Here is a 17,408-nt window from a genome sequence, read left to right on the forward strand (position 1 = left end):
CGCTCATCATGGAAAATACAGAAATCCTTGTTTTATAAAATAGATAGATGTACTCTCAAAATACCCTCAAGATATACCTTGGATGTGTTGCAACTTTAATATCTCCATTTCGAAAGGAAATATTGCGATGAAATATAAATTTTGAACACACCGCGATCAAATATTAGTATTACAGAATATTACGAAATAGTCAGACATTAGAGTAATTTTTGCCAAATTGCATATATCATACATATACGTATCTCAAAGACAACCAAGATGGAGTGATATTGCAGTATTATTAAAATACTCGATAGAATTCAGTTGCGTATTTCGTTAACGTAATACGTAGAAACTGACGGTAGAATCATGATTGTCTTTTCATAAAATTCTGACGTCCAATTACATCTCTGGATAAAAAGTGGAAGCGTTATTACTGTCGAGAGTTCGGAAGAAACTTAAAAACTGCTCATCGGTTACCGATCCGCCTGTTAACGAGACTTCGTCCACCGTTGAAGGAAAAAGCGCTTCGTCGGTCTTTGATGCGACTGTGACGGGAACTAGCTGGAACATTCGATAACTTACGTCAGCGACTCGATCCCTCGTTGGTTACTTTCGGCTATCCTGTGTATAAGATTGCCGCTGTCCAAGCGGCGAACTCGATTCTTGACAGATTGCTCTTTTCCAGCTTCGAGATTACACCTATGACATCGAAGGAAGCGTAAGTCGCCAAAGAACGGCTGATGACCTGAAGTTTTTCCAAAGAAACCGACGATGCTGCACATAGGCTCTGTCTACCGAGATGAAATACGAACTGGAGAGTTCTAAAACTGCTACGTCGGTACGTCCAAATTAAGTTTGTTAATAATGAATGAAATTTGTTAATAAACCTGTTTATTAGTTTTAAATGAAAGCAGATTTTAGCGTAATGTGCTTTGGGCATACAATTTATTCATTGTATTCGGAATAAAATTGGTGCGATTATTGGTTTAATCATCTCATAACTGTAAATATATAAGCATATCGAATTTTGAGGTAAATTAAATTTGTATAGTTGGCAAAATACCTCATTAGTCGGAATTAACAGTATTATTTCGTAGAAACAACATCGTCGTTAGCGTTAATTTATGAATGAGTTGAAATAATAACTCACTTAAATGGCTTTATCATATTAAAAATATTATAATGGTCCGAATTTGAAACGGTGAATTCATATGGTTAATAAAATAATTCCTGCGATCGACATAAAATCACTTTCAAAATCAAAGCGTTCGGAAAATTATCAACGCAAAAAAAACTTCAGTTGCGGAAGAACGAAAAATTCTTCTGAATCGATAAATCCAATATTAAGAATATTATTCTTAAAGATACCCATAGAACCAAGCAAAGATAAAAAGAGTTCAAAAGAAATAGCGAAAAAAGGACTTTCAAAGGTAGAGAAAATCCTCAAAATAGTTGAAAAAGGGAACGAAAAGACTAAAAGGGAATTTAAAGTGTAAAAAAGGTACACAAAATCCAAAGAAATAAAAAAAATCAAGTATGAAAGGAGAGAGAGAGAGAGAGAGAGAGAGAGAGAGAGAGAGAGAGAGAGAAACCAACTTCAAAGGGAAAAAGTTGACCCTAAAAAATGTAAAAGTGAAAAAAATGAACGTGTATAAAATATCTAACAAAGTTTCACTGTTCTGGCATAATAGGTTTAGTAGAAATTACTAATGCATGAGTGTTGTACCGAACAAGGCAAAAGTGTAGAAACAATACGTATGTAATATAAGACAAAACACCAACATGAATAGTTGAAAGCTTTCCAGGATCGTGACAATGGAAGTTACGAACCAAACAATTCAATATCCGAGTGCGAGATTCTCTTGACTGACGTAATTGACGTGATCAACTTATTGGAATAAACGCATCCATGATTTTTTAATGACGGTTCCAGTCACACACTACATACACGAGACATCGATACCATTGATTCGAATAGTACAACGATGTTCAATAACGTTTAACGTCCATTTCGTTCTGACCGATTTGGTGATAAAGTTTCCATTAATAATAGACAAATAACATGGAATTTTAACGAAATCGTCCATTATTTGTATATCGTTCAGATATCGGATCTATATATGTATATACAGTATATATTTCAAATTTTTCAATAAAGAATATTTTCTAATGAATAATGAGAATCAATTTGAAAAAATTATGATATCGCCGATTTGATACAGGCGTGACATTTTAAAAAGCGTTAATTTTGAAAAATTTCCGGGAATGAATTATAAAGAAGAATTAAATTTGCGAAATTTGATTATACAGCAGAAGAATTGTTAATTTCAGAATGTCAATTATAATAAAGAGAAACTTGCGAAAATAATTATGAGGAGAAATAATTATTAATTCGATCAAATTAATTACGAAGAAGAGGAATTGTTATTATCGCCTTTCTAATCCATTAATGATATAATATTTCCAAATTCGTATAAAAGTTTCAGAGTATTATTGCGAATGTAAGTCAAGTCGGGAAATGAAACTGCTTAAAATGGACGGCCGATCGCGGAAGGACAATATTTCGCTGCGAAGGAGGCGTTGTTACCATCGAGCCGAGCTTCTTCCATTAATTGCCGAACTGGTCACTTGGCAAAATTAAAGGGCCATTAAACGTACACGTAGGACTTACACGGACACTCCTTCTGACCGACTGCCGCGAGTATTTCTGCTTGGCTGTGCCTTACATTCTTTCCAAATGCATTTGGAACGTGACCAGTATCAAATTGCTGGACACGAAGGTGCTTGAATCACAGCCTTGCGGCACGAACCTTGGCCATTGTGAGCGCCACGGAACGAGAAAATCTCCTCCGCCAAGAAAAGGGAAATTAATACCAATCATTATCGTGTTTTCCCGCGATATAATGCGCGATGCAACGCGCGCAGACCAAGCTGATATTCATCAACGAGCAAAGAAGTTTCCGTTTTGCTCAGCCATGCAATTACGTGGGCGACCAAACGTGCGAATATACGTCATTAACTGTAACGACTTCACAGAAAAGGCTTTCTCTGCGAAGAAATAAAAAAATGTCGAGCTTATGCATTCTAATTGTCGACAAATGTAATACGCAAAATTTTCATATTATGAAATTTCATTGTATAGAGGATACAGCATGTTGATTAGATACCTGGATATTTCGTTATTTTTACTGGAGTTTGTTGACGTATAATAAAGCCAGAAAGCTGTAGAACTACATAATCTTAGCAGACATTTTGTCTCCATCACGAGATTGACGTTCTTCCCGGCAGCACAGAGCTTAAAACTGGGTCACCGTGATATGTCCATTACTTATTCCATAAGTAGCTTACCGAGATGCGGCGTGGTTCGACGTCAAACTTGAAATTTTGTTAGTAACCAGTACTTCCATCAACTTTGATGCGCGACTATCTTACCGTGCTGGAACTTTTACCCCTCGCAGACATCTTTTAAATTAAGTCCGAGCCGGTATCTAGCGCGGAAAAAATCTTTTTCGACCAAGAACTGCACACGGACATTTCGCGGTTCAATTTTTACTGTTGAAAGTGTGCGAAATAAACTGTGTATGTATGTGTGTGTATACATACAGGGAGGTGGGCCTAGGTTTATAATGGCCATATAATGGCCGAGGTACAGGCACAATCGAAAAAAAACTAAAACCAATCGATCGCTTGGAATTACTAAATCAAAATAATTAATCTAGGCCTAGTTCCAAATAATTGATGGTTATTGACATACTTTTTCCTCGTATGCGTGGTATAACGGGATTTACCAGCAAGCTACGGGACGATCAAAATAGTTAGTCTGTATAAAAAGGATTGAGGTACAATATGAGTTTAGGTTCTTTTTCCCAAGTGACTAATACCAAGCAACCACGAATAACTAGCTAGACCTTGTCATCCAAATATCTACACGCAATTTTGTTTTTACACAATCATAGATAAATAAATTTCCGAGGAACACAGTGCCCATGAAACTAAATTATTAAAATCACCTTTTGATCAGCTTGTTCGTGCAAATAATAATAAAAAATAATAGTCCACCATACGACGCGATACGTCAACAGCTTTCACTCTGGTCTGGAAGCAGCCAAAATTCTGTCATGTTTGACGCCAGAGAACGTATGTAACGAGTCACTGCAGAACCGCGAAAGCCAGCAACGTCGCTAAAGAAGCAATAAGTTGGGCCATCGACTCCATAGATATACGTAGGTAAATGTTCACAGAAGCTTGCACTTACAGCGACGGTATAGTGAAACGAAGATAGTCGGACGAGGAAGAAAGTACATACACGCGGGGAAAGACGCCATTCTCTCGATTACTCGGTGCGTCAACGTGACATTTAATCTCGCGCAAGAGCTATTGACATTTCGATGGCCGACCTACCGGGGTATCTGGTATTTGCGTTTCCGGCGTGCATGCCGCGCTCGAGAGGATCGTCCCGGCAGAACGAACGCGCACAATGAATCGCGTGAATCACTTCCGAGTATTTAATTATTCAGTTCACGTGTTGGCAAACAGAACCGGCCGGTTTACAGCAATCTCCGTGATCGTTTTTCACCAGCATTGTCGAGGCAGAGGGGATTTGTCCGTTGGTAGTTATCAATTGGCCGGGTCTGGTTACGCGTGTTATTGTTCGATTTCACGCTCGGTGGGAAATTATGCTCGGTTGAAATATGCTACCACGGTCCCAGCGCCGCGTTGCAACCACGATTCTTCGCCGTCGAGTTTATCTCGCCGGAAAGAATCGGTGTAATTGCTCGGCCGAGTTTTCACCTTCTTTGGCGCAGTCCGCCTGAACTTGATGTTGAAATGTTTAATGTAGCGGCTAAGTAGGGAAACTGAATTGCAAATGTCAGACAGACCAGATGTCGCCTTTGGCGTTTGCTGTTGGGTACCAACGTCTACATTGCAGGGAATTTACAAAAGAAAATGTAGAGAAGTTTCTTATTTCCGAACGTCTGCGTATTGTTCACGCACGTAATTCTTTGCTAGTAACAAATAGCTTATACTATTACAAATATGTGTGAATTTAAGTATTGAGTTGGTAGAGAAGTTTCGTCAATTGACAGCCGATTTATTTTGTTACATTCTATATGTTATAGAATTATTTATTATGTACTTTTTCAAAATATTGTGTGACAAATATTGTTTCCTGTTGATCATTAAAAGTATCTACGCACAATTGATAAAATCAAGCGATCCAAAATGGATGAGAAAATTTTCTTCATTTCAATATTTAAATGTATGTATTAAAAATCCGGTTGTTACAATATTCGACGATTCCATTATATATCCAGACATTTTTGCCTCTCTATTAGTTCGGATATGGAGAGCTCAGCTGTACTTTGTCCTTTGTCTAGCTCGTTTGATCTTTAGAAACGTGCCAGTAGTAAATAAAAATGTCATTCGTCTGTCGAGACACGAGCGAAAATCACGATGAAACGGGGCAGAAACGAGCTCCTTTTTCCGGCCATCTTCCACCACCCGTCAAGCCAAACTTTTCATCGGCGGAAGAACGTGCACGCGTAGCTACAGGTTCCCGATTAATCGGAGCGTCGAGCAAATACTCCCCCGGGTGCTCTTTCGTTCTCCGTCGAGTGTTCCGCGCCGCGATCGAGTATAAAACGGCGGGTTTCACGAGCTTCGAAGCTCCGCTTCTGCCGCGTTGGTTTCATTTCTCACGCCACCGGTTGTCCCCGTTTTTCGTTTCCAAGTAGTCTAGACCCAGCGGCGGTAGGAATATTCTCGCGGATCTCGAATTAATGGGGAAAAATCGCGGTCTGCTACTCGTAAATCATCCCTGAACCTGGTAGATTTGTGATTTTCGACGTTACGATTCCAGAATAGACTGTGAAAATTTCATAAGACGTCAGGCCGAGTCACGCTCGTAGCCACGAGTTTTAAAAGATGTTTAAGTGTTAGATCTCGTGATTAAGTTTTGTGCAATTGGAATTCTCGAAGGAATTTCATTTGCTATCTGGCGTCGGCACCTTCCGCCTCAAGGGTACGTTAATTCTTGATTGGATTCCCTTGGTTCCATTCGTTCCTTGTTTCGTGCTCTCAGAAACATTTCTTTCAACGAAATAATGTCCACGAAGGATATTGACAAAGTTTTGATCTTCGGATCCAATGGAGCGAGGATCCATGCGACAAAATATTTAATTGAATAACAGTACATTTCAATTGCACGTTACGGCAGCTCTTCTTTTCGACGTCCCGCACAAAAATTCTCTCGTTTATCAATCACACCGTACTTTTATAGACTTTGTAGGCTTTTATAGACAACACTAAATCATTCTTCGTCCATCCTCGATCATATATTATTCGTAACTCTATCACATTCAACTTTATAGTCGCTTGATATATTATAATTTCATCTAACGCTCTCTTGCTATTACGAAATTACACTGTTTCTAAATTAAAAGATTAAATCCAAAATTCTTCGACCATTCAAAAGAAGAAAGAGTTTCCTTCCTTTTAAATTCAAGCTATATTCAGAAACTCGCCATCTATTCATTGTATGGGTTCGTGAGAAATTAGCTAAAAAGAAATGGTTAATAGACATCGTTCGTGCTCGTTTTTGTCAGACATTGTCTTGCCGCGGCTTGCTGCTTCTTTCTACGTCAGTGAACGACGAAACACATCGGCAAAGTGGCTGGCTCGGACCAAGGGGAGAGTTCGCAGGCGAACTTCTTCGCAATTAAGCCGATTACGCCGAGACATCGATTGACTAGATAAAGCTCGGTGTCGAACTTTTTCTCGTATTGTTTCCGGGAGCTGATTGTTTCGGAAACGATCACTTTCCTCTTTGCTTTTAATACGATCGAAACGATCTCACACTTTTTTTCTTTCTTCTTTCCAGCGTCGCCTTTGATATTTAATCCACTTAGGTTTCTGTCTGATTCGATACTTTATACTATATACGGGATATTCCAGGTTTGACGACACCTAGATTTCGTCAGTACAGTCTATGGGTGTAGTGAGACAAAGAAAGCCATGTATACATAGATCATTAGATAAATTCACGTATAATCGATAAGTGTTCAAACTCAATTTTTCGAGGATGAACTCTCCAATACGATTTCGTTATTCTCGAGTTTCCTCATATTTGAAACCGGGTAGATTCTCTCTAACCACGAATGTACCACAAATTTAGGACCACGATGAATATAATTTGTACATGTACGTCCATTTTCCTTTGTATCGCATAACCTACCGCTCGCGTTATGAAACACATGCATGCAGTCACGCACGATCCTTTAACGATCTTCCCTTGTCAGTGATAATTTAATTGATACCTTGTGCGCGATTTCTTTCAGCCGCATGGCTCATTCACTGTATCCATACATTGAAGGCGTATCCAAGTTACCGGTTACTCGCTCGCGCGAGTGCAACACGCAAGGTACACGCACCTTCGTCTTCCGTGCCTTTCATTAGCGGTGAAAAGCATCCGCCGTCGACGCCATAGAGGATTCTGCAATTACTCTTAGATGGTAAGTGCTCGGTGCAATAACGAGTACTTATCCCATATATACGCGTGTAAAGACCTACGGAGAAAGCAAAGTTCAGAGGGGCTGCTTTGAAGCGACGCAGCTCGTCGACGACGGCAAAGGAAAAATACCACGACAATTCTTCTCTTTGACGAGTTCTCCCGTGGTCGATTCTCTCTCTTTCTTTCTTTCTCTCTCTGTCTCTCTCTCGTAAGACTCGCGCCGGTGAAAGTGGTCTGTCTTCCGAAAATGTTGAATCATACGGATCGCGAGCCACCACCCCGCCCTAAGACTGCTTCCTTTCCTTCGTTTTTCGCTAGTTCGCCTTCCGTTTGATCAGCCACGGCTTTTTGTGGGTTTTGCGCGCGGGGAAAAACAACATGGTATACGTTTGTGCTTCAATTACACAGGATTCCTCTTCATTACTTAACGAGGCAGTCAATCAGCGAAATGAAACAACCCTGTACTTTCTGGCTTATTATACCACAGACACGTCGTAGCTCTTGACATGATTCCTATCTTTAACTTTTTAAATCCTGAATTATCTTAGCATTGCTGATTTTTATTTCATGTTTACTCTATCTTCTAGGCAGAAATATTTTTTACTGTCGTTATGATAGAACTGCCTATGGCGGTATAGCTATAGGTAGTCATGGTTCTAGGAAACATGAAACTCAAATAATTCATCTCACTGTACAGTATATTGTAGAAAATTAATTATGGCAGTACGTGCAAAACTATAATGTAGTTTGTGTAATTAAACATGATATCTGTGATTAGTGATACCAAAGTATCTTCAAGGATTTAAAAGAAGCAGTGTTTATAAATTTTAGTCGAATTTTAAACACATTTGATTCAGTTCAAATAGTATATTCCATCGTGCGTAATAAAAGTAGTATTTTAACGTAAGTGGTTTTGTATCAAGACATAACAAGTTGAAAATTTGATTGTAAAATAAATATTCTTCGGTAGGGAAAGGGGTAGTCAAAAACGTACAAAGAGTTACAAAGGCATCCATGTCCAAGGGATACAATTTAATTGCAAAGTATAATTAAAGAACGAGAAGACTGTAACGGTAAGGTGAGTATTCATAGGTAGAAAGGTAGTGGAAACGAAGAATTAAAGGGGGATGCTGGAACAGGTTATCGGGTAAGCGATTTTTACGCTCACAGATCCTTCCTTTCGGATGGTATTCAGAAAGAATGGTAATTAAACGAGGTTTCGCGGCCTTTATAAACCTGTAGACCAGCTCATAAGCACCGTTCTAGTTAGGTCAAAAGTTTGGATTTCATTCTGTGCATCAAGGGAACTGGAAATGTCAACAGTCCTCCTACTTTCATCTAGATCGATAAAATATCTTTTTTAAATGGAAATTATTATAACCTATTATTAAAGTATTTTACACATTATTAAATTTCATATGAGGTATCATCTCTATCGATTTACGAATATATTCGATTTTATTCGCTATGGGTCTCGATATGACTGCCGTTGAAGCTTGAATTACAGATCGCCGGCCTGTCTGACTACGAACGTCTATTACCACTGCTGCACCGACCGCGAATATATAACACGCGCTTGTAATTGCTACCGTAATTATTATTTCGTTCCGAAATAATATTAAACAAAATTCGTCCAATTGAATTAAACAACTGTTAACTATATCAAGGAGTGCAGGAAAATAAAACAAATGTGGGCAAATAATTCATGGGTGATGAAAATCTGAGCGGTTGATAAAGGAAAAACGAGATTTAAGCGTTTGAGAGAAACATCGAGCGAATGGAACAGCTCGATGAGCTTCGAACTTAGGGAAATGAAAACCTACTGTGCGAGATTACGAGGCGAGACGAACTCAAAGGCCATGGAAATCTCGCGGATGGAAAGAACCGTTCTCGAACTTCTGCTCTACTCCTCTTCGGTCGTGCGAACGAGATGGGGGAACGTGAAGTTTTCCATGAAAGTTTACTGGAAAGGGGGGCTATGAAATCCATAAACTCGCAATTCTTCGTGACACGTGTTCGAGAAATGGCTGGTATTCCATTATTATCGTGCAAGGAAGGAGGGAAAGAATTTGCCGAGGTGTTTGTTCTTCGGCTGTACAGCAGAAAGGGAAACAGAAGTGATACTAGTCTCTCGAAGTTCATCGAACAAAAGAAACGAGCAGCGAAGGAACAGTCACTGTAAAACTACCGTAATTGAAAGAGTTCCTCCTGGTAATTATTTGAGAAAACGTTCCAGAGATCGTGGAAAAAAGGAAAGTCCGTGAACTCTGTCGCTATGTGGGCACTTTAGTCAATTTGTATTAATAATAATCTGAAATGAATTCTTATGAAATTAGCAGATACATACAAATATTATCATATTCGCATGAATTTTTATCGATGCTATATTATAATTGAGTGAATGACTCGTCGAAACGGTTTTAAATCCTCCTGGCAGAAGCAATCATAAATCGATCAATTTCTATTAATTCGGGATAACTTAATAACCGAACGATTACGAATAATGAACTTTTTAAATAATAAAACTTCTGCATATTGTACGACATCTACAGACGCTGTGATCTTTTTGTAGTGTACTTACCTTAAAAGGGAAATTTTAAATCATCCTACGACAGCTCTGATTGAAACAAGGATTTCTCGTTTAAATTCTATGCCACGAGTTGAGAGGGCTGCTGCAATACGAACGCAGCTTCGCATTCCACTTATTTCAATAAATTGAGTGAAACAAACTAACACGATAAAATTGTATTCTGGCTAAATTACATTCTGTCGAAAAGGAGCAACTGTCCGCGTACTATTGCCAGTTTATATCACAGAAACCAATGAACAATCTTCTATTCTGGTACGAGAGATATAATATCTATAGTTCGAGGAACATTCGGGAGCATTATCGCAATTTTCTCGTAGATTGAACGACAATGATTCCGCTTGCGATAATATTATATTAAACTGTACTCGAGACATTTATCGAGGATGATCAATCCTCGAACGTTCATCAAGGAGATCGTAGATTTTCTAGTGTTCCCGGAAGCCTCGCACGTGGTTATCTATGTAACTACTTGCCGGGAAGTGGAGCGTGTGCCGGATATACAAAGTTTGACGTTCGCGGATGCGCTAATGGCTTGGCTGAAACGAGTCGCTCCCGCGATGATAACACCGCGCCACTTCGCTTCTCCTTGCGCCGGATCATATCTTGCTGAAGGATCTCTCGCGATACGACACTTAGCGCACCTTAAGCATCTCTACGCGCTTGGAAACTCGGCGCGAAAGCTGCGCTCGCGTACCTTCCGGGAACAACCGGAAGCTGCGAAACGACTGTTGATTCCTCGACGAGATTCAATTACGAGTTACGCGGTAACGAGTTTCTTCTTGTCGTCCAAACACTTTTTTATTTCTTGATCTTAATTTTCTTCGGACTAAGGAATGGCAATTGAAATAGTAGAAGGAAGTAACTTCACGTTCCAGTAATTTGAATAATTCAACGAAAGACAATTGCAAAGTAATCAAAATCAAATGATTTTTTCGAACGTGCTACAAATTCATAATCGACTAATGTTTATCGCGATAAACTTTTGCACGTTTGAACATAAACCACTTTAATCGTCAATGTAAAACTACAAATCGATACCACCAGTGAGCCAAGTTAGATAAAACGTTCAAAATCTAATTGATGGACCTATGATGGTAAAAAAATAACGAATGCTAATGGTTGTTCAGCGATTGCTTACCGATACCGTGCCCTATTCCATGTAATTCTGTTAATACCGTGAATGGTATTTAGGAACTTGCAACTATGTTCTATCTACAATACTATTCAAACTCCCTAACTATACTATTCCCAATATTGATTTGAAACTTTCTGTGTTATGTATGTACTGTGCTTCTACGATTCTATTCACGACTCTATTTAATCTCAAGCATCGAATGTTTTTAAGACCTCGTATTCCTATTCGTATCACTATCACGGTCTGAGTATGGAAGCTGGACGACAGGAAAGCTAGAATTTACTTCTCAAACTTATCTCAATCGCGCCTGAGCTAACAGCAAATTCTAACAGACCGTAATTATTTGTTATACGAATAACATTTCAAGCTCCGTAAATGATGATAATATCAATTTGTCAATTTGAGGAATGACGGCCGAAAGCCAGACTCCCGTTAACATATCGCACAGATGTGTCTCTCCAAAGGAAGCGAAAATCTTTCACGGTATCTTAGAGCTCTTTACGACAGTAAAGGAAATACAGGGAAATTCCAAGACCGTGGTCATTACCTTGGAATTTTCGAGTCGTCCCTCTGACGTTAATTAAGCAACGGACGTCTCTTCGTCTCGAAAATAGCTAGACACCAGTAACATCTGCAGCTGCCATTATCGTCTAATATTACAACGAGCGTAGAGTTCTTGTTGCGGTTGTCGAACAATCTGGCCGGGGCGTGCACATGGAAATCACTTGCTCGAATGTGTGTGGCAATTTACTGATGTAGCCCGGAATATAGCTGATACTCTTGGAAGTTACTTCTCGCTCGTCTAAGGAAATAGAAGTAAAAGACTCCCGAGATCTCGAAGGATTTGGTAAAGAAGACCAGGACACATCTTAGACATCCGTCCCAGGATGCTTTTCCGAGTATTTGATTTTCATTGTTTCCAGTGTGTTTCCAATTCGGAATTTCTGTAGCGTACCGTTGTATCGCGGCTCCCGGCGTAACCCTCTGGTTTTCTATCGATTCAACTTCAAAGGGCAAACACGAGGGACGTGGCTAAAGGATAACGGCCAGGATTCGTTCGTGAGCTTCCTTCTTTCCTCCTGCTGCAGAATCTATTTCCTACCTTTCTTTATGGGAAGCACTTTCGAGTCTAGGACCATAAAGGTTGAACACCGCATGATATTCGTAGGATTCTGAACACATCTGGACAATGTATCCCTGGTAACGTCTGCGGTGCACCTACGCTCAATTGTTCTCCTTCCAATATCGCCACAATCTCTATGTGGAAGTGCCGTTTTTGCGGCGGACATTCTATGCCATCGTATCGAGAACGATGTCCAAACACGTTATCCAACCTACGATATCGGCTCTTTATTCCTCGCTTACCATACATTTAACAAATCACCACGACCAAACTTTACATACTAAGTTTCACGTTACTGGTAGATCTTCAAACCATTTATTTAGCTCTTAAGATTCGGTAGTAAACGGTATCGGTAAAAGCGACTAAAATATTAACAAGTGCAAGTAAACGAAACACTTCGTGCATTACCTTCCTTCGTGAACACTCATGGCCTCATAGCAGACTCTGTTCTATGCTTCTCTGCTCTCGCCAACATTGAAATTTCAATATCTTCGCGCAGCGCATGCCATGCTATCATCGCATTCTCAACAGTTAAAACACAAGATTAAAACACGTAGAAATAACAATTAAACTCTACCAACCAAATTAACGTTCCTCCGCAACCCTAGCTTTCTCTGTAGCTCAAAATGTTACCCAAAGCAATGTGCGGTCGTCGGCTAGCATCGTGTCGGACAATTCCCGAGAAACATCCGGGGAAACCTGCGCAAACGATTCAAAGCGGTCGGAGGTTGGGCTTACTTTCGGGCAAACGACCCGTTGTTAGCACAAACTACCCCCGAAACACCTCCATGCGCGTCTTGATTCAGTCCTGGCCAGATCCTGGGTCGCTTGCGAGCGACCAGATAAGAGGAATTAAATAGATAACAGGTGTATCGTTGGTTGGGTCTAGAGAATTCCTGGAAAGTCGATGCAGCTGCTCTGCCATCGGCCGATTGCCAATCCGACCATTGATTTCTGGTCTCGCGACAATTACAGTTCATTAGGCGACGGTTTCAATCGAAGCCGCCCAGGCTATCCCCACTCTCCCTTCGATCGCAATTTAACTTCGCTGGCCGTGTCTTCTTGAGTGGCGCGCATTGCGATTTGCATCTCAAGGAAAGTTTCACCAGAAGCACTTAACCAACGTCCGTGGTTCTCGCCTTTGGCTCGGCAGAGGAGAGAGGGGAGGATGGACCAGCTCCCGCATACTTTCGCCCCGTTCGACGAATATAAATCACGAGAATCCGAAATTTCGGCCCGATCGACCGGACTGTAGAAACTCTGACGGGCTTTTCTGCCTTTAATAACTTGCTAAGTGGACCAGCCAGACGGAGAAAAGGCCGATCCCTTCTCCCGGCTTTATTGCGTCGTTGAATCCGACCCAGTGAGACTCGATACTTTGCATAAAGCCGCCTTTTAGAAGCTCAGTTGCTTTCGATGCGACGCTCGGATAAGGCACCGATGCTATACTTTTTACTGTAAAAGTGCTTTTGCAATATCTGTATATTATCTAGTTATGGAGTAACTACACACACGACTAGATGGTAGCTATAAGAATGTGAAAATCAGTTTCTTTGTGTTTCAAATGGTTTTGGTTATCATTCGTGTTGTCTTACAGTTAGTGCAAAATTGCATTTGAGTATATTTTATTTAAAGGATCAATAATGTACTATTCATAGATAAAGCGTATCAAATGGAAATGGCTTTATATTATTATTAACCTTGTATTCTGATATATTATCGTTTAAACTGATAACGGAGTTAGGATGTGAAAGTAAAATAGGTTGTAAAGAGAGATGACGTGAGAAAGGTTGGAAGAGGCATTGTAGAAAGAATAACGTAGAAGAAACTTTAGAAAAGGCGAAGCTCGGCTAACTGACGGATAAAATACAAAATATTTCAAGGAAGAAGTATGTATTCGATCCTCTGTAATTTGTACTTCGTAGTAAGATTAAATTAGAATTGATTTTTATGGACATATCTGGATGGAGATCTAGACGGAATTGTATTAATCGAAATCGGGTTACAAGTTAACGTCATCATTTTAAGTTGTCAAGCAACTCTAAATAAAGTTGGGAACGCGGTATATCTCGAATATCCTAAAATAAATGGCAAAAGTAAGTGACATTTAATGTTTAATTCTTTCTTCTTTTTATTGATGTAACGAGGATAACGAGAATAACGTTGCGAAATTATGGATGAGATCTGTATTAATTGAGATACCGAGAAGACAGAGACAGTTATCTATAGTGCGCCTCGTTCTATCGTGTTCGAATTGTCAATAGAAAGTTTGCGTTCATTGCACGGGTCTACTGGAATCAATTGAACAAACCGATTCTATTGGCAGCGTTGACGGTGAAAACGGTTCTCCACTGTATCGAGTTGTTCCCATTAATTTCTAGCTTTTCCCCAGCCGTTTCAATTGGTCTTATACGAAGCCAGTTTCAGAACGCGGATCGCGGCGTAGAATTGAACTGATTTTGAAGCAGAAGTGGTTTCGATCATCGATGCACAGTGCATCTCGACTTCATGTCTTCCTTTCTTTTTTTTTATATTCGCCGTTATAGTCAAACTATTATTCGACGAACGTAAAATGCGCTCTAAAAATACGTATAATAGGAGATAACGGAAGCATCAATATTTGTGTTCCATTGTATTTATTGCACGATTTCGTATAACGTGTAAATAGACGAGCAGTTTGTTTGGCATCCGATCATGGGGAATTTTCCACGAATATTACTATTCGAAATAGTATTCCCTTTGTGCACAAAATATGGAGCAAGATAGAATGAAATTATTGAATTTGTCTGATAAGTGGTCTTTAGTTAAAAACAATTTTGTGAGCCTTCTACATTTTCTTCTTTTAGCAATCAAACTGATCAAATCTATTTTGTCTGGAGTTCTCAATTCCATTAGTCAAATACACAATTGGTATTCAGCATGCCAGAAAAAATATCATTTTCATGAATTTATTTCTTAAGGGAAAACAGTAGAAATAATTGTCAATTTTAAAGTAAATTTTGAAAAACATTGTACACATTTTTGTCGGAAAAGCCATGCATCCTAGAATCGAGGATTCAGCGTTCTATTTCATCGATCCGTCACGATGACAGCGCGATAAAGACACATTGGCGGAAGAGAGCGTCGCTGAAGAGGCCAGTTCATAAACCGATCTTCGGTTTACAGCGTTCCTCCTGTTCGATTGCTCGTTTTACCAACTTCTATCTCTTCTCTTTCTTCACTGGAGGAGTCGAGGAAGAAACCGATGGAAGCAATGTCTTCGTCCGTTCGTCACCGATTCTTTTTCCTCCCGAAGATATCGCTATAGTTGTAGCTTGTCACCGGCTCTCTACGTGACGAGCATCCAATTCACCGCCTCTACCTCCACTTCTAACCGACAGCCCCTATTCTCCAGTTTGAAACCGAAGCTCCTGAATCGGCACGATGCGACGCTCATCCAAACTCCTTCGTGAACCCGCCATTGGATACGAAGCTGAAGAGAAAGAAAAAAAAACTGAAAGCAGGAGAGTTGCTCGTCTCTCGCGATTAATCCGAGATCGGCTTCCGGAAGTTTCCGTTGAACTGAGTTCGAGAGGAAGCGAGAACAATACGAGCCGATCAGGCGCCGGAAGAAGATTTTTGTTTTCCTTTTAATTAGCCCCGGCAGAAGGAAATCGACACCGACGGACACGCGTTTTAATTGAGAAAGTTTCGTTCATTTACTGCGCTGAGACCTCGGGATTACTGAGAATACGGTGTAACGCGAGTGGCCGAGGAATCTCTGAGAAGGAGACGAGTTCCTGTTAAAATCGGGAATAGATTTTCTCGCAAAAACTTTATTTCTTTAAAAAATGATGGAAGGTTACGGTGTTGTAAGGATTTTATTTGTGACTTTTATTATATTATGAGCTTTATTACTTAGATACGTAGTTAGTGTTTAAGACGATCCTCTTTTTCACCTTGATTTTTAAGCACTCGGATCATGCTATCTGGCATTCTATCTTTACCATCGAAACTCAATCATTCCCTACAATAGATCGTCTGAACTTCCCGCTCTCATAATTAAAGAAATCTGCGGCTCTTACGTTGTACTAATATGTAGAAGATCAACAATATTTCAAGCTATGCTATTACGAAGAGGAAATTGATCTCTGTGTAGACAATAAACGTCATTCCTGTGGCTATAGCTGTTACGGGACCGATAAAGCGAGGCGACTTATTCCATAATTTCAATCTTAAACAAAAAGTTCGCTATGGACAGAACCTTAGGAAGTCAGTTAAGAATCGTGAGTACACACCAAGAACTTAATAACGTTTGGGCGAAAAAAGGAGCTACGTTTAAGAATTGCGTGAATAATTTATCAAGCTGACGGTCCATTAAACGAAGCAAAAAGGAAAAGGAAAAAAGAAAGAAAATTGGTTGAATATTGATTAATACCGGTCGAAAGCTGCACACGTTCGACATTATCAGCGACGATATTGAATGCAAAGTAGCTGAATATTTTCGGGCGTCGTAACACCGTCACCGGAGCAAGTGATGGCACCAAAAGGCGATGCAAACTCTTTGATGAAATACGTAACGTGCAATCTGCCCGAAAAGCAGCCTTTGACAGGCGTTTAGTGTCACTCGGCGCAATACGCTGTGATATTGATTCAATTCTCGTCTCGGACCCTTTCATCCGCTTGCTAATTTCGCGCCGCCGGATTACACAAGACGAACGAGCCTCGACGTTCTTTGAAACCAAATATCTTGCTTGCCAGAAACTGTGCCCCCATCGAACGAAAAGTGTCGTAAAAGAACCGTTTTTCGCGTCGAACGAAATACTCGATAGACCCCTAGCTTTCTCTCGGTTGATCTAAAGCGTGTTGCTTTGCCATAAAAAGTTGTTCAATCTCGCTAGTCTCCAGCGATACGCCGTAGATTTCTCGGAAGAACGGAAGTAGAATGATTTATTTTACGAATATACTGCCATCTGAGAATCTCTCCGAATAAGGTAAAATAACGATCCGACTAAACTTGGAGGTTATTATTATTTGAATCTTCTTATTAAAATCGAATCGCAGGTTGATCATTCATGATTTAGTAGAT

Source organism: Bombus pascuorum, chromosome 14 (genome assembly GCF_905332965.1).
Source record: "Bombus pascuorum chromosome 14, iyBomPasc1.1, whole genome shotgun sequence".
Classification (NCBI taxonomy): domain Eukaryota; kingdom Metazoa; phylum Arthropoda; class Insecta; order Hymenoptera; family Apidae; genus Bombus; species Bombus pascuorum.